This window comes from Schistocerca nitens, chromosome 2 (genome assembly GCF_023898315.1).
Source record: "Schistocerca nitens isolate TAMUIC-IGC-003100 chromosome 2, iqSchNite1.1, whole genome shotgun sequence".
Classification (NCBI taxonomy): domain Eukaryota; kingdom Metazoa; phylum Arthropoda; class Insecta; order Orthoptera; family Acrididae; genus Schistocerca; species Schistocerca nitens.
The window spans coordinates 468,624,367-468,648,735 of NC_064615.1; the positions used below are offsets into that span (position 1 = coordinate 468,624,367).

Sequence of the window (24,369 nt, forward strand, 5' to 3'; positions counted from 1 at the left end):
TGAAAGCAGCCATGTCATATACCAGCTGTGCCACAATCATTGCACAGCTTTTTATATTGGTATAACTACCAACCAGCAGTCAACCAGGATGAACAGCCTCTGCCAAACTGTGGCCAAGAGCAAAGTAGATCACCATGTGGCCCAACATGCAGCTGAACATAACACACTTGATTTCAATGGCTGCTTCACTACCCAAGCCATCTGGATCCTTCCCTCCATCACCAGCTTTTCCGAACTGTGGATATGGGATTTATCTTTATAACACATTCACCGCTCCTGTAATTATCCTGGCCTCAACCTATGGTAACACACTGTTCCACACCCTCCACCCAACAGTTTCCACCGCCTGTACCCTACCATCTTCTCCCCATTCTCATCTTCCACCCTGTTTATTTCCAGCCCTCTGCCAACGCATCCACCCGTCTTTCCCTGCTCTTCACCTTTCTTGTTCCTTTTTTCCCCACCTTTCTGCCCTACAACCTGCTGAAGCTGCACCTGGTGGCAGTCTAGTCCCAGCACACTCCACCAGACAGCATTTATCTCTCTCTCCCCACCCATACACTTCCCCACGCCCTCTAGAGTGCTGCTTGCATCCCATGTGATGTTGCATTCTGGCCCAAGATGCTGCAGTTGGTGGACAGGCGTGCGTGAGTTGTGCCTTTACCTGTCTTCCTTACGGTAAGTGGCAATATGTCTTTTCCTACATTGTTAATACATGTAATAAAGTTCATAAGATAAAAATCAATATTCACTTCACTATGTATTCCACAGTTATTAAATTTTTTTCACAAAGAGATCACAATATACTAATTATTTGGTTAAAGTTTCATTCCAATAGCTATTAAATTTTTTGAGCTATTAAATTTCAAAATACTACAAAAACTGCAGGTCATGAGGTCCAGGTGCCTGTAAACTGCTTTTGTTTTATCCCTCATGACCCATGACCTTTGATAGTGTAACCAGTGATATAAATAAGATTAGAATGGTTTAGACTGCTTTTTTATGTAAGTTCTTACTACCTACAACACGGCTGAGTTACTGAAAGTATTTGGCATGTTCTGAGTTATTGAATGTTTTGGCATGTTAAGTTTGGTGCTTTTCTTAGCAAATGTGTATTGTTAGTAAACATCAAACTTTATGAAGAGCCCTTTAATAACTTTAACAAATAATTTTCCTCCCATTGTCCTCATGGCAGATAGGGGTGTAGTGCCGCTATTCAGTTTTTCAATAAAAATTACAAATATTTTTCAAAAGTAATGAGACGTAGTGTGGAAGCAGCCATGGAGCATTGCATTAATGGCCACAAGCTGGTAGTTTCCAGTGTGGTGACATGTTGGTGACAATAACATACACAATACCAAGGAGGTATCTCATTATGGATGGCATCACTAGGTGCCAAGTTTTAGTCAAACAAATACACACCAAAGGCATATAAAATATATATATATACACTGAAATATGTCTGCTTGTGTGAATGGATATGTGTGTGTGTGCGCGAGTGTATACCTGTCCTTTTTTCCCCCTAAGGTAAGTCTTTCCGCTCCCGGGATTGGAATGACTCCTTACCCTCTCCCTTAAAACCCACATCCTTTCGTCTTTCCCTCTCCTTCCCTCTTTCCTGATGAGGCAACACTTTGTTGCGAAAGCTTGAATTTTGTGTGTATATTTGTGTTTGTTTGTGTGTCTATCGACCTGCCAGCGCTTTTGTTTGGTAAGTCTCATCATCTTTCTTTATATATATATATATATATATATATATATATATATATATATATATATATATATATATATATATATATATATATATATATACTTTGAGGCAGGGAGCCATTTCTCATCACTGGGAACTGGCAGCATCACCACAACGGCAGAGTTATGCCGGGCAGCGAGACGACTGGGCACTGATAGCAGCAGCCACACATTTGAGACCGTGCTGCGCCTGCCCCAGCACTAAGTCCTTGGTGGGATTTAGTTGACCTGCTATCTGAGCCTGCTGCCATCTCTACACTGAGTTTCTAGTAGTACTTGGTGCCACATCACCAGCCACCATCTGACACCTGCTAGAGGCCAGCGAGTCACACCACATGCACAGCCACCTTCACACGCCGTCACAGTGATACGAGCAGAGCAAGGGGCTTACAGACTGTACAGTGCCAAGGGAAGCAGGGCACTGCTGATGTTGACAGCTGTGGCCCCTAAAGGCTGCCAACCTTCCACACGCCTGCTGTCATCATCGCACGGTGCCGGTTCAGCAGCCAGAGTGGGAGTCACTGCCCATAAGTCAGCACCGACCGGGGAAAACGGCGAGAGGCGTGGTCGTCTCAATATGTCATGTATCAAAACCAATAAAAGTCATTCTTAACTGTGAACAGCATCTGTACTGGGGACTTCAACAGTCCCAGTCACCCTGCATCCTTTAGATGCAACTCAATCTAGGATCCTCAATCTGGCCCTCTTTCCCAACCTATCTGTATTTCCTTTCCTTCCTGAGAAAGTAATTAACAATTCCAAAAGCTTGGTATTCGTTTTTTTATTCCCCTACTTTTAACTGTGCCTTCCTGGCAACACAAGGAAATTTTCATCCTGAAGACAAGTACTAACCAGCTCTCTGTAATTTCAGTTTTCTCTAGTGAATTTTCTTTCGTCTAGTTTTTATTTGTTTTCTGTTTGTGTTCCAGATAGTTTTAATCTTTGATAACTATATTTTTTATTCTTTGTATACAGACATAGCTTCCTGCCATTTCAATGACAGAAACCGTAACTTCACAGTAAGATTTGTGATGCAATTTCAGTTCTTCACACCAACTAGTCCTAACTTTGAAAAACTTTGCTGTACCCTACATTTAATACTTTTAGAGCAGAAGTAACCACGCTTTCCTCAACACTACTATTTTAATTTATTCTCCTCTGTCATAATGAAAAATTACACCAACTGATTAAAGGTATTCAGACACCTTGTAGTGGACATTAATATAGGATGTTTCCACACTTTGCTCTTAAGACAGGTTGGGTTCTGCTGGGGACAATTTCAGCGAGGTGTATGAATATTTGTGAAGGAATGAATGCCCATTTTTCCTGAAGATCCAAAATCAGATAACATCTATGGTCTGGAGCAAAGCTGACATTCTAACTCACCCCAAATGTGTACCACTGAATTCAGGTTGAGACTCTGGACAGGCTAGTCCATTTCAAGAAGTTTATTGTCCTTCTGCATTTAGCATTTTCTTAAGCAGAATAAAGGAAACACACCCTATCTATGGTGAACATCGTCACACCTTAACAACACCTCCTCTATAATTCACTGTTGCCACTACACATGATGGCAGGTAACATTCGTTAAATCCAAATCCCCCCATCAGATCACCACAGGGTATGGCAAGATTCATCACCCCACATCACTCGTTCCCAATCCTCCACTGTCCAGTGGCACTCACTCTTTACTCCACCTCAAGTGTCACTTAACAATGGCTACTGACACGTGTTGCTTATGAGGATCTGCTTGACCTATGCACAGTCATCATGTTAGTTGGACTGCTGGTAGCATTTTGGAACACACAACTGATTCTTTCCACTGATTCTGCACAATTTTTTTAATCACCCTCTGTCTGCTTGATAGTCCCTGTCCATCAGTACATGAGGTCTGCCTCATCTTGGTTTAGCTGTGGCTACTGCTTTCACTTCATATTCACATCACCCACAGTTGATTTGGACAGATTTAGAAGGGTTGAAATGTCCTTAATGGCTCTGTTACACATGTGAAATCCAATGACTAGTCCACATTTAAAGTAACTGAGCTCTCCTGACTAGTCCATTCTGCTGTTAATGCTTCCCTACTGACAACACAATACTCCCTGTCTTCTTTTACACTGGTGGGTCTGCCTCTCATGATATCTAGTGGTCAATTCTGTATTGCACAGATGTGTTTGGATAGTTTTGATCAGGTAGTGTCTATTGTTAGATATCTCCCCACAACATTTCCTGTACTTTTTTGCTAAACATTCCAACAGCCTCATTTGGAGCCTATTGAATAATACCTGTAGCTAGCCACAGTCATTTGGCTTTAACATCTAATTTATTAATGATAATTCAACCTAAAATCAATCTGCAATTTTTAGCTGAACTATGCGTTTCCACTACTGTTGGGGACATTACTGCCGATATCAGTAAAACTGAACAACAACAACAACAACAACAACAACAACAACAAGACATTAATTTGGTCACAACTATGTGACAAAAATCAGGATGTAATTACCCATGTTTTACAAAAATCCAGTTATTTCTACGCACAATATTGTTAATAGCCTCAGCAAAAAGGCTTGGATATTACTTATTCATCACAGAACAATGAACCATCACTGTTGCAAATATAAACAAAGAGGAAGGTTGCAAATAATTACTGCAGGGAGTCATACGAAATCCCAGGGTAATGCCCTCTGATCGACATAAAGGGAACTTTCGTATTTATTCATAAATCTTAGTAGTGTCAGTAATCACACAAGTATGATGAAAAATAACGAAATTATTATTTACATGAAAAAAAAATTCTTCAAGGAAGTAGATTAACACTACAGTCAACATCTGGACAATGGAAAAAGGAGATACATAGTGCAAATAATGCACATAATGCACATAAGATCGGCAACAGGATGGATGATGGTGGTTGTGGTTTATAACAAGAGGAAGTGAAAGGAAAAATGCAACAGCAAAGATCATAATGAGAAAGGAGAATGAAGAGAAATGAGTCTCGTTGACAAAAAACACTCGAAAAAGGGAAAACGACTGGTCAGAAACAAATGAAATCACAATGATCAGAAGAGACATGTAAAATTACTAGAATGGAAAAAAGGAATAGACACCAAGTGTGGGACATACTAAACAGAAAAAGAACAACACGGGAGGTAGTGGGAGGAATTTCATTGGTACTGTGCAGGTTGCACTGTGGTGTACAGTGAGAGAAGTATTTACTGAAGGACAGATTCCCATATCAAGAGTGAAGAGCCACTGTATTACAGCACTGTGACAGAACAATGGCTTCAAATTTACCACATCTGAGGGGAAAACCAACTGGTTTCTATGTACAGTTAAAGTGCAGCAGTTACCTGCAAGATACATGTAGGTGGGCATATTTTACATAAACTGGAAGAGTAAAATTTCTTTAGTGTTCTATTTTCTATCTTTATACAAGCATGACAGATATGATCGTACAGGTGTGACTTTGGGTCGACAGGAGCGTCCGATCCCACGCGTCGGCTTTGACCCGTGACTTAAGGGTGTTGTCGTGTGTGTCGTCATGACGGCGCGGAGTTTGGTTTGAGTGTGGCTGTCTCCAGTTCTGTTTTATCTTATTTTATTAACTTTTCTGATCTGTTCGTTCTGTCTCGTGAGATATTTATTTTTTTTTAATTTAAAAACACTTATTACTTATTTTAATTATCTGTTTCCTCCAATTTCTGTTTTAGTTTATTATATTTATCTTTCTGATCTGTTCGTTCTATCCCGTGAGATTTTTTTTTAAAAAGACAAAAAACACTAATCAGCTACTGAAGCATCTTTATCTTCTATGGGTTGCAGGGATTACGACCCCTGGGGAGGTGGGTGGGTATTCATGCATGGCTGTCTTCACTTACACATTGTAGCTACGCAAGGCGTCTAAATTTGTTTATATTTAGTTTGCCCCCCACCCAAAACACCCCATTTCCCGCGCTTGTCCCGTTAGTGTCATTAGGCTTCTTGTGGAAAGTGTGTGTGTTTGTTTTTGTTTCCGCCATATTTGTGACGTCATGGGTCAAAGCAGACGGGTGGGATCGGACGCTTCCGTATTTCCGTGACTTTGATTGCAATGAGTACAGGTTATCTCAACAGTAACTCTTAAAAGCTTTACATAATAATGCAAAAGCCCAAAATTCATTTCAATGAAACTGGCTATTCTTCAGTTCTTAGGCCACACTCATTCTTCACCACAAAATGATAGTGTGTCTCCCTGTTGTTGCCTGGCCTTGACTTCTTTCTTAGAATACAGGAAATTTATTGATGAGTCAGATTTCAGCTGAATTTTTCTTGATGAGTAAAAATTACTGTGAGTAAACAAATATCAACTGAATGAGATACCCCTGAGCTTGGCTGATTTAATCATTAAAAGGTTACCAATCACTCCTACCTGGAACAGGCAAGACAGAAAAACTAAACACCAAAGAATGGTCTAGGGCAAGAAACCCAAGGAAAGAAAACTCCAAAGTCTACTGAAGGTCGATGGAGCCTAGAGAAAGAAATAAGGAAGAAGAAAAGTGAGCAAAGTATCTCACCCAGAGAACAGCCTGAGGCCTGCAAAGATAGAAAGTGCAATGAGGGACATACCCTTGCCACTTACCAGAGGCACCCCACCCAACAATGCACAGAAAAGACTAGCAACAAAACCAGAGACATCCCACCCCACAATGCACAGAAGAAACTTACAACAAAACCAGAGGAATCCCACCCAAAAATACACAGAAAAGACTAGCACCAAGGACAGGGTGAGAGAAGTACAAGAAAACAGAGGAAGGACACCAAGTAATACAGGATATAAGAGAAGGGTGAAAAAGAGCAAAAGAACATGTAGGGTGAGTCCTCAGGTGGACCGCCAAGCCCAGACAGCAGCTGCCATTCGGGGCACAGGTGCTAACAGGGTGTCCTGCCAACTCAATGGGTCGACAAGGCTGAGACACCCTCCCCTTAGAAATAATGGTAACACCCTCTCGAAAAATAAACTGTAAAACCAGGTCAGCCACTTACGCATCGGCCACTAAGACCAGGAGTAGCGAGTCAGGAAGATTAAGAGGTTGTTGCAGGTTGGCTAGGTTAGGACAGTCCAGCAAAATGTGGACCACCCTCAAATGGGCACGATGACACAGTTGAGTAGATCCTTGCAACAAAGGAGATGATCATGAGTCATCCCAGAATGGGCAATGTGGAGCCAACATGGGATAATGGAGTCCTTGCAAGAGGCTCGCATCGACAACCTCCACAAATGCATGGTCTCCTTTGTCATTCTAGTTTGTTTAGCAAAGTCAGAGTATGCCAGTCTGTATTCCAGATCCTTAGAACCTAACAGTGTAGTACCAATCAAAGGTCTGATTCCGAAATATCGATCAAGAGGTGGCTTGCCAGTAGCCAATTTGGCCCGCCTGTCAGCAAGTCCATTCCCAGGGATCCCAACATGACCTGGGGTCCAGACAAAGGCCACCGAGCATCCACATTGTTTGAGGGCAAAAAGGGAATCCCAAATGGTCAGGACCAAGATATGGTGAGGGTAAAATGCTAAAAGCATCACTACAGATGAGGAAGGACTCACCAGAGCAGGAATGTATGTATTCAAGAGCATAAGAGATGACTACCAACTCTGCAGTGAAAGCACTGCAGCCATCCAGCAAGGAGTGCAGTTCATAATATCCTGCAGAAATGTAAACAAAGACAGTATGACTGGCAATTACTAAGCAATCAGTATAGAATTCTTCTTAACCCCGAAACACTCCATCAATGGAGAAGAAGTGGATGAGTAGGCATAAGTGATCAACTGCTGCTGGCACAGGACCCGCAACAGTGGATCCATTGCCTCTGCTAGGCAGTCTGAAAGGCACCAGTTGCCACTAGCACTCCACAATGGTGTATTGGGTTCAGCACGTAATGTCTGAAAGTGGTGCCGAACCATATGCAAAACTCTTGTAATGTAGATGGGACTGGACTAATGCTGTGTAGAGCCATATCAGAGTAGAACAGTCTGCTCCACAGTTGGTGTTAATCAGGCATCAAAGAGCATTGGAGTGCAACCAACATGTCAGCCTTAGTTGTTGAAGATAAGGGAGTTATGTCAACTGGGCATCAAATACCAGTCCAAATGATGAGAGTCCACCACACTGAGGGACTGGATATCAAGGTACGGAGCCAGATGGGGATGCACTATATGGCAATGCATGCCTTGGCAGCCAAAAAATGGAAGCCATCACTGAGAGCCCAATATTGCAATCTGTATATTGCTCTCTGCAGTCTGTGTTTAGCAATGCCCATCATGGATGAAGAAAAATAAATGCAAAAATCATCAGCATACAAACAGGGGGCCACCATAGACCTCACAACTGCCACCAGACCTTGATAGCCCCTAAAAAGAGGAACACTCAAAACAGAACCCTGAGGAACCCCATTCTCCTACAGATGGGAGGTGCTATGGGAAATGCCAACATGTACCTGAAAAGTGTGACATGAAAGCTCTAGATAGAAATCAGAAGTGGGCCACAAAGGCCCCACTCATGTAAGGTGGCAAGGATGTGGTGGTACCATGTGGTATCATAAGCTATATGCAGATCAGAGAAGACTGCAACAAGATGTTGACGTCAGGCAAAAACATGCGAATAGACTCCTGTTGGACTAAATTACCTATAGTGGAGCGGCCTTGGCAAAAACCACTTAAGCCAACAAATCCTGGGATTCAAGGATATAATACAGCCTACGACTCACTATATGTACAAAGTAAATTTCACAGGAAACTTATTAAACTGGTCAGATGATAGCTGAGCATTTGAAGAAGCAGTTCACTGGAATTTGAAACTTGAATAATGACATTTTCTCGTCACTGGCAAGGAAATTCCCCCTCACTCCAGAGAGAGTTAAAAAAGGCCATTGTGTGATGCTGACTAGGCCACCAGTAAGTGGTCAAGCATTTGGCTGTGCATCTGGTTTGGTCCAGGAACCAGGTCTGGAGAAAGGGGGAGAGGGGAGAGAGGGAGAGAAGGAGAGGGTGGGGGGGGGAGAGAGAGAGAGAGAGAGAGAGAGAGAGAGAGAGAGAGAGAGAGAGAGAGAGAGAGAGTGCAAGGGTGCTGGCTAATTCCCACTCCCTAGACAGGGCGTTGCACTAGGCGACAAGGAATGAAAGATAAAAGGAGTTGTTCCAGACAGTGTTTGAGAAGACAGAACGTGGGCGGATGGTTGACCGACACTGAGGCCTGGGTACTGTGCAGGTTGCACTGTGGTGTACAGTGAGAGAAGTATTTACTGAAGGACAGATTCCCATATCAAGAGTGAAGAGCCACTGTATTACAGCACTGTGACAGAACAATGGTTCAGCAATGGAGTCTAGGCCAGTGAGGATAACACAATTCAGGGAAATTCCGGAACACTTTTAGGACAGCTACCAAAAATGTGGCTGCTCTTTGCCTATACCTGTGAAGAGGGAAAATTGCCACGAAATTCATTTCTGGCACTTATGAAGATAACAGGTCGAGACACAAAGCATTTACAGGGCAGGAGGTGGTTGAGAGATGGATGCCGTTGTAGCATTGGAGGGTGCGGCAGTCTTTAACGGCTGCAGAAATTTCAGGGCTCCACCAAGGGACTGTCTTCCTTTGGGGAAAACCTAAGGAAGAAAGAATCAGGGAAGCTGTTGACAAGAGGACGGCATCAGTCAAACTCCATTCGGACTCATCAATGCTATTGATGCAGCTGAGAACAAGGCATCCCAATTTGCATTAGTAAAGGCCCACCTGCAAGGGCGTCCAGGTGACTGACACTGGAGAAAAGATCAGCTGATCGGACTATGACTACTGTTGGATAAATTGTCATGAACTCCCCACTGAATAGAAGGGAGAAACCCCGGGCTACAGATGGAAAGATCAATGGCTGAGAAAGTGCCATATGCCATACTAAAGTATTTGGGGGCTCCAGTGTTTATGAGGCACAAGAGCAAGCCCTGCCAGTAGCTCTTCAACAATCATGCACCAGACAAAGGTCGGAGTACCACCCACGGAGGGTTAGGGGTGTCAACATCTCCATGGTGACGAGGAGGGGGGAGGAGGAGGGGAGGAGGAGGAGGAGGAGGGGGGAGGGGGAGGAGGAGGGGGGAGGGGGAGGGGGAGGAGGAGGGGGAGGAGGAGGAGGAGGGGGAGGAGGAGGGGGAGGGGGGAGGGGGAGGATTAAGAAGAGCAGGAAGTGTAGAAGGCCAGTCTGGGGGAATGGGGGCAATATAGATTGCATGCTATACCTCAGAGTCTAAATGGATTTGAATGGCCACTGCTTCAAGTGCAGTGCAAAGAGGAACTCAGGAACTAACAATGTCCATGCAGACAAGCGTACAGACACCAGCGGACGCTCACAAAAAGCCAACACAATTCTGGCAAAAGCTTTGTAAACCATGAAGAGTTGGCAAATGAGTATCCATAAAACAAGGTTTCTGCAGTAAGACTCACACTACAGAGTAGAGAGAAAGGAGAGACTGCAATTCTGGAAGATGATTACAGTAACCAATACAGTTCCATTGGAGGAGAGTAGTACAAGAGGCTGGATGGATGTCGAATGGGTGAGAATCGATCATTTGTCGAGTCAGTGTCCATCACCAGTAAAGAAAGAGTAACATCCATGACCGTAAAATCAGACCCTGATTGAGGGGGAGTGCATGACACCCCCCTGGGGCGTTGGGCAGGGGATTCTCCTGGGACTTATACAACTTCTTCTCTTCATAGGATGAGGGGAGGTGTGGTCAGGAAGGGAGCTAGCTGCAGCAATATCAGGATCTGAATAAGAACGAGCTTCCTTGCGGCCCACAGAGTAGGGGATCGCAAGTCCGACTCGAAATAACAGGCTTCTTGTCCTGAAGACACTGGGGAGGAGGGCTCCCACAGGGAGCCCCAGACACCAGTGTGTGCCAGAGAAGACGTTCTCTTCTCCTATCAAAGAGAAGGCGTAGTCCCATGAGAGGAGAGAATGGTTACTACCAGAGAGGAGAAAAGGGGAGGAGGAGAGGATGGCAGTAAGAAGGAGGTGGAAAGGACACAACAGAAGCAAAGGTAGACAAAGATACCAGGTGAAGACAGTCAAATTTCTGTCAGGCCTCAGAGTAGCATAGAAGGTAAACAGTTTTGAATTCTTGAATTTTCCTTTTCTTTTTATAGATTGGGTAATCTGGTCAGCAAGGAGAATGTTGGCCAGTATAGTTCACACACTTTGGCGGCAGTGTGCAAGGACTCTCCACATGGAGAGGGCAGCTGCAGCTGCTGCAAACAGGATTTTCCACACATCAGGAAGACATGTGAGCAAAATGTAGACATCACAAACTGTGAATGGGAGGTGATTTAGGGCCTCATGTCACTGTTGTAAACCATAACTTTGACATTTTCCAGAAGGATACACCTCACAAAAGCCAGGATGAAAGTGACAGTATCAAAATGACTGTCCTTAGTACCTCTCTGGACTCACAAAGTGTAATGAAAACCACATCATTCAATATTAGGTCTGAGTTCCTCATCAGACTGGATAAGGAAGTCCCTATGGAAAATAATGCCCTGGGTCATATTTAAGGACTGATGAGGAGTAATGTTCTCCTAAGCACTTGCAAACACAAACATAAGTCAAATGACAGGCAGAAGAGGTTTTGAAACTTCCTGGCAGATTAAAACTGTGTGCCCGACCGAGACTCGAACTCGGGACCTTTGCCTTTTACGGGCAAGTGCTCTACCATCTGAGCTACCGAAGCACGACTCACGCCCGGTACTCACAGCTTTACTTCTGCCAGTACCTCGTCTCCTACCTTCCAAACTTTACAGAAGCTCTCCAGGTTCGCAGAAGAGCTTCTGTAAAGTTTGGAAGGTAGGAGACGAGGTACTGGCAGAAGTAAAGCTGTGAGTACCGGGCATGAGTCGTGCTTCGGTAGCTCAGATGGTAGAGCACTTGCCCGCGAAAGGCAAAGGTCCCGAGTTCGAGTCTCGGTCGGGCACACAGTTTTAATCTGCCAGGAAGTTTCATATCAGCGCACACTCCGCTGCAGAGTGAAAATCTCATTCTAGAAGAGGTTTTAATCAGTAAGGAACCAGCTTGCACCTTATCGAGTCTACTTCACCAAACTTATTTTAGAAATGTAAAGAGAGAGAATGGTTCGGCAGCAACTAATGACTCCCCGTCTGTCCTGGAACAAACCAACGGTTTCATGACAAACCTCCTCCTACTAGGGTGACCAGGGAGAGGAGGGCTAAGGAAGCAAAAGTACGAGCAGTGAGAGAACCATTCCCACCTGAAGGGACAGACACAAAAGAGCAGCCAGAAGAATGGAGCTTCATGTGCAGTGTGTTCACCCTAGTACCATCCACTCTGAGCAGAGGCTCACACCGTGAGTGCCATCCAGCCACAAAAGGGCCACCTGGCCCAGTGGTCGTTGCCAGAAGTTCCGATGTTGGCTTACAAGAGGCAGTGATAGCTCAGGTACCAGAAGCGTGATCCCTGTGTAGTCAGGGATTCAGCCAGATAAGTACATAACAACCCCATCACATGGAATGTCTACACATGCTTGTGAGCAAGCAAGATGGAGGGGGAGGCAGAGGGCTACGTCAGGGAAGGAAGGGGAGAAGGAATGGAAGGGGGAGGAAGCAATGTTGAAATGCTGAGGAAGGAGTTCTGCCCCAAATGTCTCTTACTACAGAAACAGAATTTAGAAAAGTACACCAAACCCAAGGAGTACAATAGGGGAGGGGGAGTGGAAAAACAAGATCAAAACTAAATAGACCAAGGGAATAGTTGGGTCATTGAGGTGTTGATATGAGGGCGTGAATACAGTCAGGAAGACTCCTGAGATTGGAAAAATGGAAAGTAGATATATGAGTGCATAAAGGAAGTATGTAGATATATGAATAAAAATCTGTCCTGTTCACCTGACATAGCCATTGTACAGCAGTTATGGGAAACTTATGTGTCCAAATCAAAGTACAAACTGACTAAAGATACAAGAACCATGGCGAGAGTAAATTATACGAAAAATGAAGTCTACCGAAGTTTATGATATCACCCATCCGCTTCGACCCATGATGTAACTGTGTTGTGGTGTGGGAGGTAATGGTGATGTGCTATATTTGAAATGAATCATGTTTGCTGACATCTGGTTGGAGTATGTGGTGGTGCTCTATGGTGTGAGGTGTTTATGTTTCTAGATTGTTTTTGAGTGTTGTTAAGTGACTCATTGGAGTTCTTGAATGCTGCTTATGAGAATAATATTGGAAGAGTTTGTGGCAGTTGGTTAGTGAGATATTTTCTTGTTGGCAGTTATGAGCAATAGATTAATTATTGGGTTTGGAATTATTAGTGCAGTGTGTTATTTTAGCCTGGATATGTAATTGTATGTTTCATTTTTGTTAGTTACGGACATGACAACAAAGTTGGCAAGTTGGTCATTTCATGCCAAGGGGGGGATAGCATGGTCAAAAACCTAGTTATTTTATTTAATTGCCAAGAATGTGAAATGTTAAGTTTGTGGAGAAGGTATGAGACTGACTAATGTTGCCACATTTTGGATGAGGAACCAGTATATATGGTACTGTCAGCAAGAAAACATATGACGTTCTATCTGAAAAGGTTCCTGGCTTGACAAGCATTGGCTGGCCATTCAAAAGATTGTGTTGACAACACATTTTTTCTTTCAATAAATTGTTCAAGTTGTGTGTTGATTCACTTTGGTTGATACATACATTTTTATGGTTTTAATTTAAAATCGGTCAAATAATGTCAATGTGACATATCGAAATTTGACTCTTATTAGAAGATGTGAGATAGAAGAGTAGAACAATCACAGCACTACGAATTTCACTAACTGGTTTTATTCACTCTCATTTAGTTTCAATACATAATATCTACCTACACAACTTCCTTCTATAGTAACATTACTTACAAAAAGCATGTGTCAAATACGAATCATTATTAATACCACGTACGCAAATATTTTACGTAACTTTGTCTTCAGAGAATATCATGTAATTGCGAACACCACATGCGCTTAATTTTTAGTTCTGAATTTTATGAGATAATGCCATCAAAAGCAAGTAGTTCAGAACAACCTACGTCTATTCCTTCTTGCTCAAATTCTTAGGCACTACATGCAAACTTTAAAACCAACTACAATATAACCGAAAGACTTTACCTGTAAATCTGAGTATTATACTTTATGCGACTGCTGTTTACTTCTTACGGCACAAACGCTCACGTAGCACATCTCTTAAACATTGCACTTAAGGCACACAATTAATTAGTCTTTAGCGGCAAAAGTATAGTTCAGTCGATAGTAGTACAATTTCCAAGAAGTCCAAATCCGAAAAAAAGTAAAAAAGCTTGATGTTCTTGTTTAGCCGGCTCTGTCACTAAGTAGTAAAATGACGCTTACACTTTCAACAACACAACAAACCCCACCTAATATCATCTCCGGAGCGCAACAAGTGTACATCTCTGACATAGATCGAGAGATTGCATCAGAAAGGTCGCCTCAGAACCGAGATAGCGAACGAAACGTCAAAACATCCACATATTCAAACATATTTTCCAGTAGGTCTGCTCGAAACGAGCTTCGGCGTCAAGATTTCTCGCGATGAATGTTTTAAGAAGGGCAGCACAAATGGTCACAGGTTTGATTGACCAGCGGAATAGTGTCACAAGAGGCGAATTCATACTGGCCGTCACGTCACGTTCAAACATACCACAACTCATTTCAAATGGCAGCATACAAACAGGACGTCAACAGACCCAACAGACCGTCAGATTACGTCATGCAAGGTTTCTGAGGAGGAGAGTTTTGATGTCAGGGTCGTTAGCTCACTGGAAGTTAAGCTACTTTCACCAAGCACGCAAATATATTAGTAGTGGATTTTCTCCTTCTTTGTCTTCTTAATTTTTGTATTTATTATTGTGCATTGTTTCCGTAGCAAGTGCAATTTTTCCATGTCAATTTGGATATTTTTTCTATTGAATATTCTTTCATAAGCGAGGACACATATCTGGAAGCGAAAAATGATGTAGAAAAGAGCTGTCACATTGTAGCTTACCGGTATATAAATATTTCTCTGAAAATTATTTCGAGCAGTTAGTTCATGAGCCCACGCGAATAGTAAACGGTTGTGAAAACACACTTGACCTCTTAGCAACAAATAATCCTGACTTAATAACGAGCATCAAAACCGATATACGGATTAGTGAACACAGGGTTGTCGTAGCGAGATTGAATATTGTAATCCCCAAATCCTCGAAAACTAAGCGAAAAATATACCTATTCAAAAAAGCAGATAAAAATTCACTTGACGCCTTCCTGAGAGACAATCTCCACTAAATTCCAAATTAATAATATAAGTGTAGACAGATGTGGCTTAAATCAAAGAAATAGTATCGGCAGCAAGAGATTTATACCAAATAAACTAACAAACTCCTTGGTACACAAAACGGGATAGAACACTGTTGCAGAAACAACGAAACAAACATGCCAAATTTAAACAGATGCAAAATCCCCAAGATTGACGACCTTTTACAGAAGCTCGAAATTTAGCGCGAAGTTCAATGCGAGACGACTATAACAGTTTCGACAACGAAACTTTGTCTCGAAACCTGGCAGAAAATCCAAAGAGATTGTGGTCGTACGTGAAGTATGTTAGCGACAAGAAACAATCAATGCCTTCTCTGCGCGATAGCAATAGAGATACTATCGAAGACAGTGCTGCCAAGTAGGGTTACTAAACACAGCCTTCCGAAATGTCTTCACAAAAGAAGACAAAGTAAATATCCCAGAATTCGAATCGAGAACAGCTGCCAACATGAGTAACGTAGAAGTAAATATCATCGGAGTAGTGAAGCAACTCAAATCACTTAATAAAAGCAAGTCTTCTGGTCCACACTGTATACCAATTAAGTTCCTTTCGGAGTATGCTGATGCATTAGCTCTATACTTAACAGTCGTATACAACCGTTCGCTCGACGAAAGATCCGTACCCAAAGACTGGAAAGTTGCACAGGTCACACCAATATTCAGGAAAGGTAGTAGGAGTAATCCACTAAATTACAGGCCCATATTGTTAACCTCAATGTGCAGCAGGATTTTAGAACATTATGAATTACCTCGAAGGAAACGGTTTATTGACTCACAGTCAACATGGGTTTAGAAAACATCGATCCTGTGAAATACAAGTAGCTCTTTATTCACTTGAAGTGCTGAGTGCTATTGACGAGGGATTTCAGATCGATTCCGTATTCCTGGATTTCTGGAAGGCTTTTGACACTGTACAACACAAGCGGCTCGTAGTGAAATTGCGTGCTTATGGAATATCGTCTCAGTTATGTGACTGGATTTGCGATTTCCTGTCAGAGAGGTTACAGTTCGTAGTAATTGCCGGAAAGTCCTCGAGTAAAACAGAAGTGATTTCAGGCGTTCTCCAAGGTAGTGTTATAGGCCCTTTGCTGATCCTTATCTATATAAACGATTTGGGAGGCAATCTGAGCAGCCATATTCGGTTGTTTGCAGATGACCCTGTCGTTTATCGACTAATAAAGTCATCAGAAGATGAAAACAAACTGCAAACGATTTAGAAAAATATCTGAATGGTGCGAAAAGTGGCAGTTGACACTGAATAACGAAAAGTGTGAGGTCATCCACATGAGTGCTAAAAGGAACTCGTTAAACATCGGTTACACGATAAATCAGTCTAATCTAAAAGCCGTAAATTCAACTAAATACCTTGGTATTACAATTATGAACAACTTAAATTGGAAAGAACTCATAGAAAATATTGTGGGGAAGGCTAACCAAAGGCTGCGTTTTATTGGCAGGACACTTAGAAAATGTGACGGACCTACTAAGGAGACTGCCTATACTACGCTTCACCGTCCTCTTTTAGAATACTGCTGTGCAGTGTGGGATCCTTACCAGATAGGATTAATGGAGTACATCGAAAATGTTCAAAGAAAGGCAGCACGTTTTGTATTATCGCTAAATATGGGAGAGAGTGTCACAAAAATGATACAGGATTTGGGATGGAAATCATTCAAAGAAAGGCGTTTTTCGTTGCAACAGAATCTTCTCACGAAATTCCAATCACCAACTTTCTCATCCGAATGCGAAAATATTTTGTTGACACCGACCTACATAGGGAGGAACGATCACCATGATAAAATAAGGGAAATCAGAGCTCGTACGGAAAGATATAGGTGTTCATTCTTTCCGCGCGCTATACGAGATTGGAATAATAGAGAATTGTGAAGGTGGTTCGATGACCCTCTGCCAGGCATTTAGTTGTCCGGAGTGGCCCAGCGGATCTAGGCGTTACAGTCTGGAACCGCGCGACCGCTATGGTCGCAGGTTCGAATCTTGCCTCAGGCATGGATGTGTGTGATGTCCTTAGGTTAGTTAGGTTTAAGTAGTTCTAAGTTCTAGGGAACTAATGACTCCAGAAGTTAAGTCCCATAGTGCTCAGTGCCATTTGAACCAGGCATTTAAATGTGATTTTCAGAGTATCCATGTAGGTGCAGATGTAGATGTAGATGTACTTTGAAAAACTCCTCAACGCTGACCTTCCTATGGAAGAAATGATGACAGAAACAAGCATGTACAATCCAGATAGTGAACCTCCAACTCTAGAAGAAGTTAAAGAAATAATCAAGTCACTCAAGAATCGTAGAGCACCAGGAAAAGACGGCATCATTCGGAAATATGGAAGTTACAAGACCCAGAATTCACCAAAGACATCCACAGGATCTTGGAAGATATCTGGAAGACCATGCAAATTCCTGATGACTGGAAAACTGCCCTGATACACCCACTACACAAAAAAGGTGACAAGACTGACCTGAACAACTATAGAGGAATATCCCTACTACTGGTCACATACAAGATCCTCTCTAAAGCTTTACTAAACAGACTAGAATGCCAGACCAACTACTTGATTGGGGAATACCAAGCAGGTTTCCGTAAAGGGCAGTCTTGTGCGGAACAAATTTGGAACCTGAAAATGATTTTACAACACAAATAGAACCTGATCGTTACCTTTGTCGACTTCAAAAAGGCGTACGACTCTATCGACCGGAAAACTCTCTTCAAAATTCTAGCAGAATACAAAGTAGACAACAAAACACGGACTATCATAGAGCAAACCTTGACCAACAAGACCTCCAAAGTAAAGTTCTGTGGGGAACTATGAGAGTCCTTTGAAATTTGCACATGTGTCCAACAAGGCGATGGCCTCTCACCTCACCCTTTCAATCTAGTGTTAGATAAGGTAATAAAAGAACAGGAAACATCACAACAGGGGATAACCTTTAGGAAACCTACAGATTAAATGCCTGGCTTTTGCAGACGATTTGGCGATTGTCATGAAAGGTGTAAACGAAACCAAAGACGCTATTGAAAAACTGCACGAAATCGCTTCCAAAACTGGACTACAGATCTCTTACGAAAAGACACAGTTTATGAGCACAAAGAAGCTCTCATCTCTGAAGACAAAGTATGGCACGATTTACAAAATGGTAAACTTCAAATACCTCGGTGAAACACTACAAATGAGCGGGTATAACAGAGACTCAAATGAAGAAAGAAAAACTAAACTGGACAGAGTAGTGTGGAATCATTACAACAAGAAGTCTATCTCTCAAAAAGCCAAATTACGCCACTATGACAAGGTGGTGCTCCTCAAGGCACTATATGTAACAGAGACCACACTAATCCTAGGGCATACATGTATCAGACAACTAGAAAAAGTAGAACGGGAAATACTTAGGAAAATATTTGGGGCAACTAACAACAATGGAATATGGATCAAGAAACCTACAGAGAACCTATACAAACATACGGAGACAATCACAGAAAACATTAGAAAATGCAGACTACAATTCTATGGACACCTGGACAGAATGCCATCACACAGACTGACCAGACAGATCTTTGACTGGGTAGCCACTAGAAACAACAAATGGGTGGCAGAGGTAAAAAGCGACCTGAACCAATTCCGCATAACAGCAGACATAATAAACGACAGAATAAAATTCAGAAACATCATTAAGAAAAGTAAACTACATGAGATACACTGTGAAAAAGGAACAGGCGTAAAATGGACTGAAGAACGCAAGCAAGATCACAGCCGGAAGATGAAGGAAATACGGGCAACCAAAAAGGCAATCAAGATGAAGTCGAAGACATGAAGCTGACAAGAAGCATGGACAGAGGACCAGAAACAGAAACACAGCAAGCGAATGAGGGAAGTTTGAGCAGCGAGGAAGGCAGCAAAAGGAATTGGCCGTGTAGTTTAGTCCAACTGCTCTCTTTAAGGGCAAAACACCAATTATAATAATAATAATAATAATAATAAGAAGAAGAAGAAGAAGAAGAAGAAGAAGAAAATATGTTGATGAAGCAGTTTTCATTAAATAATATTTTAAGTGAAAAAGTCAGTTCTAATGAAGAAGTAAAATACAGTTATTTATGAAGTTCTTAGACATGTGAGAAAAAACATAATGAATAAGATAGACAGGTTTTATTTATTCCCTTATAAATATTGTTTGATGTGTCTGTATGTATATATGTTCGCTAGAAAATAAATGTCGATAATTTTAAATGTTGTTTCAGTTCTCATAACTCTATCACTCAAATTTGATCAAGAACATACGTTGTGAAGTTTGCTTTGGCCATTTATAAACTTTATACTTGTTAGTTCCTCAATTCTGCCACTACACTCCTACTTTTTGAATCATGGAAGCTAACTTGAAGCTTCACATACACAGTTCAGTACTGGGCTAAACAAATTTGAGTGACATGATATGACGGACATCATGAATATACCCTGACATGACGGTGCTGTGCCATGACTTGATGGGCAGTGTAAATTGGCTTAAAGATCTTGACAAAAGTGAAATGACAGACTCTTGAAGATAGATATAACTATCCTGAGGCAACCTACTTACAAAATTTCAAGAACCAGTTTTAATGATGATTCTAGCTACATACTATAACCCCCAACACATCGCTGCCATAGGGATCATGAGGAAAAGATTATATTAATTGCAGAACACACTGTGGCCTTAAACAATTATTCTTCTTGATCAGCACACAGTAATGGAAAGGGAAAAAGCTCTAGTAACTGGTTCAATGGGATGTTCCCTCTACAACATAACTTATAACGGTTTGCAAAGTATGACTGTAGATATAGATGCAGACACTGATGATAGCATTTTATGCTAAATATCAGGACCTCTTGTCACCATGCTCACTGATAGCAATGGATTTTGCGTACTTTTTTCTTCTCAATCTCTATTTAATTGTGACACTAACGTCTTAATGTATGTCTTTATATGCCTTGATTAAGTCTGTGCTGTGGAGTATTCTCCTGATAAACAAGAAATGGTAATACCAGATGTGATTTTTGCAGTGCTTACCTTTATGTATTATACAAAAAGTCGCATTTTCAGGTTTGTAATAATGTAGTAAATAAGCTCCCATAACAACAATGACAATTTCTTACTTTATTTTTGTGACACTGCGAAGGTTGCATGAGAACTTAAAATTTTTCCTACGAGTATTCTCTCGCAAAAGTAACCAACCCATGACAGCCTGTAGCATAACAACTACATCAAGAATTACCTAAATGTCTCGTCTTTCGGAAACATACCTAATAATTTGGATATGACTCTATCATTGTCTACCATCCAGTGAAGGTTTGGTGACCAATGTATTGAGGACATCACGAGGTAGTACACTCAATTTATTAATCCACCATATGTCTGTATATAAGACTTTTTTTAATCAAAAACTGAATCACGAGGTGTAGGAAGAGGGTTAATCAGGTAATTAGTAATTAATTAGGAAAACATTACACAGTAATTATGTTATAAATTTTGGGCTAACATTTGTAATTCATCTCACAGAAGCATATGTGTTTTGGAGACAAGTAGCAGCTAATATTTCAGCTTGTGGTCTGCAGAGACTTGGGGTAAGTCTCTATATGTACATTGGTAACACGACCTTGGGTGCTGCTAGGCCATTTGGAAAGCTGCAGGTTTACTAAATTCTCGTTTTTTTCATTGGATGATTAAAATTTTCCATAATTGTAATGGTATTCCACAAAACAGAAGCTGGTTTCATGGCATTGTTAGTTAGTTAGTTACATGCTCCATAGATCAAATTCATGACAAACTTTGTGATCTGGACAGAACACTTAAAGAAAAATAAATTAGAAAAATTAAAAATAATTTTTATGCAATAGCATGCTAGCCATTTTATATAATCCATTATGGAGTCGAGGTAGCAGTTGTCGTTATACTGATTATCACTGTTAGCATTCAACCGCGATTCTTATACATATTTTAACAACGCGTTTCAAGAGACAATGCTCTCATCATCAGGTTGTAAAATCTATGTCATGAATTAAACGGACTAAAAAGACCAAATATCATCACCAATAGTTGGGAAGTCCATAGAGTAAAACAGAATTAAAAGTATATTGGACTGTGGGTCCTCGTCTTACATTGAAGTTGTTGACACAAGTCAATGGCCGTCCCATAGCTACCAAATATGCTGTCGACTGCGCTGGCCCGGGAGCTGTTGTGGACTGACGTGCCTAGGTGTTTTGGCGTGGTTACAGCCGTATGCTTGACGGTAACGCTATGCTATTGGGCGCCTCATTTCCTTATTGCATTGGTCTGCCGTCGTTAGCCTCTCGCAACTCCGTCATTGACATGCTACAAGTTTAAAGTCGCATGCCTGCCCTAAAATAATTCTAAAAACCCGCTAAAAAATCTCATTTCTTTAAAGTTATCTTGTACATTTAGGATATTGCTTTGTTTCTTTTCATGGATAGCTATCTCGAATTCCTCTAGTAAATCAAGTTTCCTCCCTTTCTTGTCTACATGCAATATTTCTACGTTGTCTTCTATGCTATTAAGGGGATGGCCTGTTTCATATATATGGTTCGCAACAGCTGATTTGTCATAATTCCCTAACCTGAACGCATCTTTATGTTCTTTATACCGGATCGCGAATGATCTTCCTGTCTGCCCTATATATTTTGCATCACAAGTTCTGCACTGAATCTTATAAACCCCCGATCTTTCAAACTTATTTCTCTTCTCGCCAATATCGTGCTTAAGGCTATACCTCACTAGGTTATTAGTCTGAAAAGCTATTTTGACATCGTATGGCTTAAAAATATTTGCTATCTTTTGTGAGACTTTTCCGTAGTATGGCATCGTGATAATTTTCACTTTCTCTCCATCAGGTTTATTCTTTTTGCGCTTATTACTTTTCCGTAACAGTTTTTTAACCATATCTATTCTGTAACCGTTGTTCATCGCTATCCTCTTAACGGTATTAATTTCAGTCTCCCTATCATTTTCACACATAGGTATATTGACTGCCCTATGCACGAGACTACGGAAAGCAGCTTCTTTATAAGCCTGCGGATGGCATGAATCATTCGGGATCACGGCATCAGTCGTAGTTTGTTTTCTATAAACGGAGAACGCATGTTTGTTGCCCTGCTTTTTTATATTCATGTCCAGGAACTGTAAACAATTGTCAGTTTCATACTCCACGGTAAACTTTATTTTATTATGTGCGTCATTGAACTTTTTTACTATTTCCTCAATGTCGTCAATAAAATTTACTAGAGGAATTCGAGATAGCTATCCATGAAAAGAAACAAAGCAATATCCTAAATGTACAAGATAACTTTAAAGAAATGAGATTTTTTAGCGGGTTTTTAGAATTATTTTAGGGCAGGCATGCGACTTTAAACTTGTAGCATGTCAATGACGGAGTTGTGAGAGGCTAACGACGGCAGACCAATGCAATAAGGAAATGAGGCGCCCAATAGCATAGCGTTACCGTCAAGCATACGGCTGTAACCACGCCAAAACACCTAGGCACGTCAGTCCACAACAGCTCCCGGGCCAGCGCAGTCGACAGCATATTTGGTAGCTATGGGACGGCCATTGACTTGTGTCAACAACTTCAATGTAAGACGAGGACCCACAGTCCAATATACTTTTAATTCTGTTTTACTCTATGGACTTCCCAACTATTGGTGATGATATTTGGTCTTTTTAGTCCGTTTAATTCATGACATAGATTTTACAACCTGATGATGAGAGCATTGTCTCTTGAAACGCGTTGTTAAAATATGTATAAGAATTGCGGTTGAATACTAACAGTGATAATCAGCATGCTAGCCATTTATAGTCATTTTTAATAACTAATTAACTCTGCTCAAAAATTCCTCTGTGGTATAGAAGGAGTTGTTAGGGAGAAACCTCTTTAACCTAAATTTGAAAACACTTTGTAACACAATTATCGACAGTAAGTAGGTTATGCTATGTAATTATGTGTATGTAGCTTTGAAGTGGTTGTTCTGTACTAGTTGAAATCTTTGAATTGTCAGAGGAAAGTGGAAATTTGTGAAGTATATAGTATAAAAACTTAATAATGTTAAAAAATAACGTAACTTTATAAAATATGTATGCTTTTAAGCAGATTCAGAAGGATGTAGGTTGCAGTAGGTACTGGGAGGTGAAGAAGCTTGCACAGGATAGAGTAGCATGGAGAGCTGCATCAGACCAGTCTCAGGACTGAAGACCACAATAACAACAACATGCTTTTAAAAGAGAATTTGTAATTTGAATACTGGTTCATACTTAGGGAAATTGTATGATGTAACTTAAAAGACATAGGGAACCCCCTCTGCTACAGAAGGGGCTTGGCACGTGGGAAAAGGTGGATTTGGCAGTCAATCTGGGCGGCAATAGAGAGAGCACATTACGCAGTAGTGGCTAGACGCTGTACTGTTAACAATGCAGGTGCCAAGTGAGGCATTTGGAAGCCAATTTATGTTGAAATTGCCTCGTATGTGGTTTTGGCTGGCGTATGGTGCTCCTGTTATCATGGAATAGCTCTGAAATGAAGGAAATACGTCGTCAAGAAGAATTTATAAAGAGGATTCAACTCCAAGAGCATGGGATCACTTAACCGCCATGTGCTTGCCACCACTATTGCACCACTGCTCCATCAACTACAGGAATTCAGATATGTATCATAGTATGAACCAGTATATTGATGTGAGTGTTTTTTCAATAATAATTCCAGTGAGATAAAACTGAGTTTGCACCTTAAAATTTGTCCTAACCACAAACCAATGCAGGGTCCTGTCCTTAATGTACAGATAATCAAGCATCCCGTTTCTGAAAATACAATAGTTTGTTGTTGCACTAAAGGTGCTATAGTTCAGTGCTAAAATAATTGAATGTTGTTATCAAAGCTACCTACTTCACAGGTGCTGAGAAAGGCATGTATATTGGACTATGGTGAAAAGTAACTTGCATTGATTTGTATTATGAACTATTTTCTGAAATTGGTTGATCTTAATATTTGACTAACTTGTGTTAAAGCATTAAAACATAAACTATTGCAAGTGGGGCTAAAAATGTAATGTTATTAAATTGCAATTGGTGTCCGAAATAATTACAGAGTTTGCATGTAGACAAAGTAACAGTTTATGGGTCCCCACAGTAATCTATTCTCAAATTGAAAGGTAATTGGGTTTTTCGTTTCTATTAAAAGAAATCTGTGAC

The 24,369-nt window shown here is 41.2% G+C and overlaps 1 protein-coding gene across 29 annotated transcripts in view; it reads right to left on the bottom strand.

Moving 5' to 3' along the window:
• The window catches only part of LOC126236381 (uncharacterized), a 345,701-nt gene extending 331,509 nt beyond the window's left edge, over positions 1–14,192 (bottom strand). For all 29 annotated transcript variants that reach the window (XM_049945667.1, XM_049945658.1, XM_049945648.1 and 26 more), the window contains exon 1: positions 13,928–14,192. The gene's annotated coding sequence lies outside the window, so the exon portion shown is untranslated. The remainder of the gene's footprint in view (positions 1–13,927) is intronic.
• Between the last annotated feature and the right edge of the window lie 10,177 nt (positions 14,193–24,369).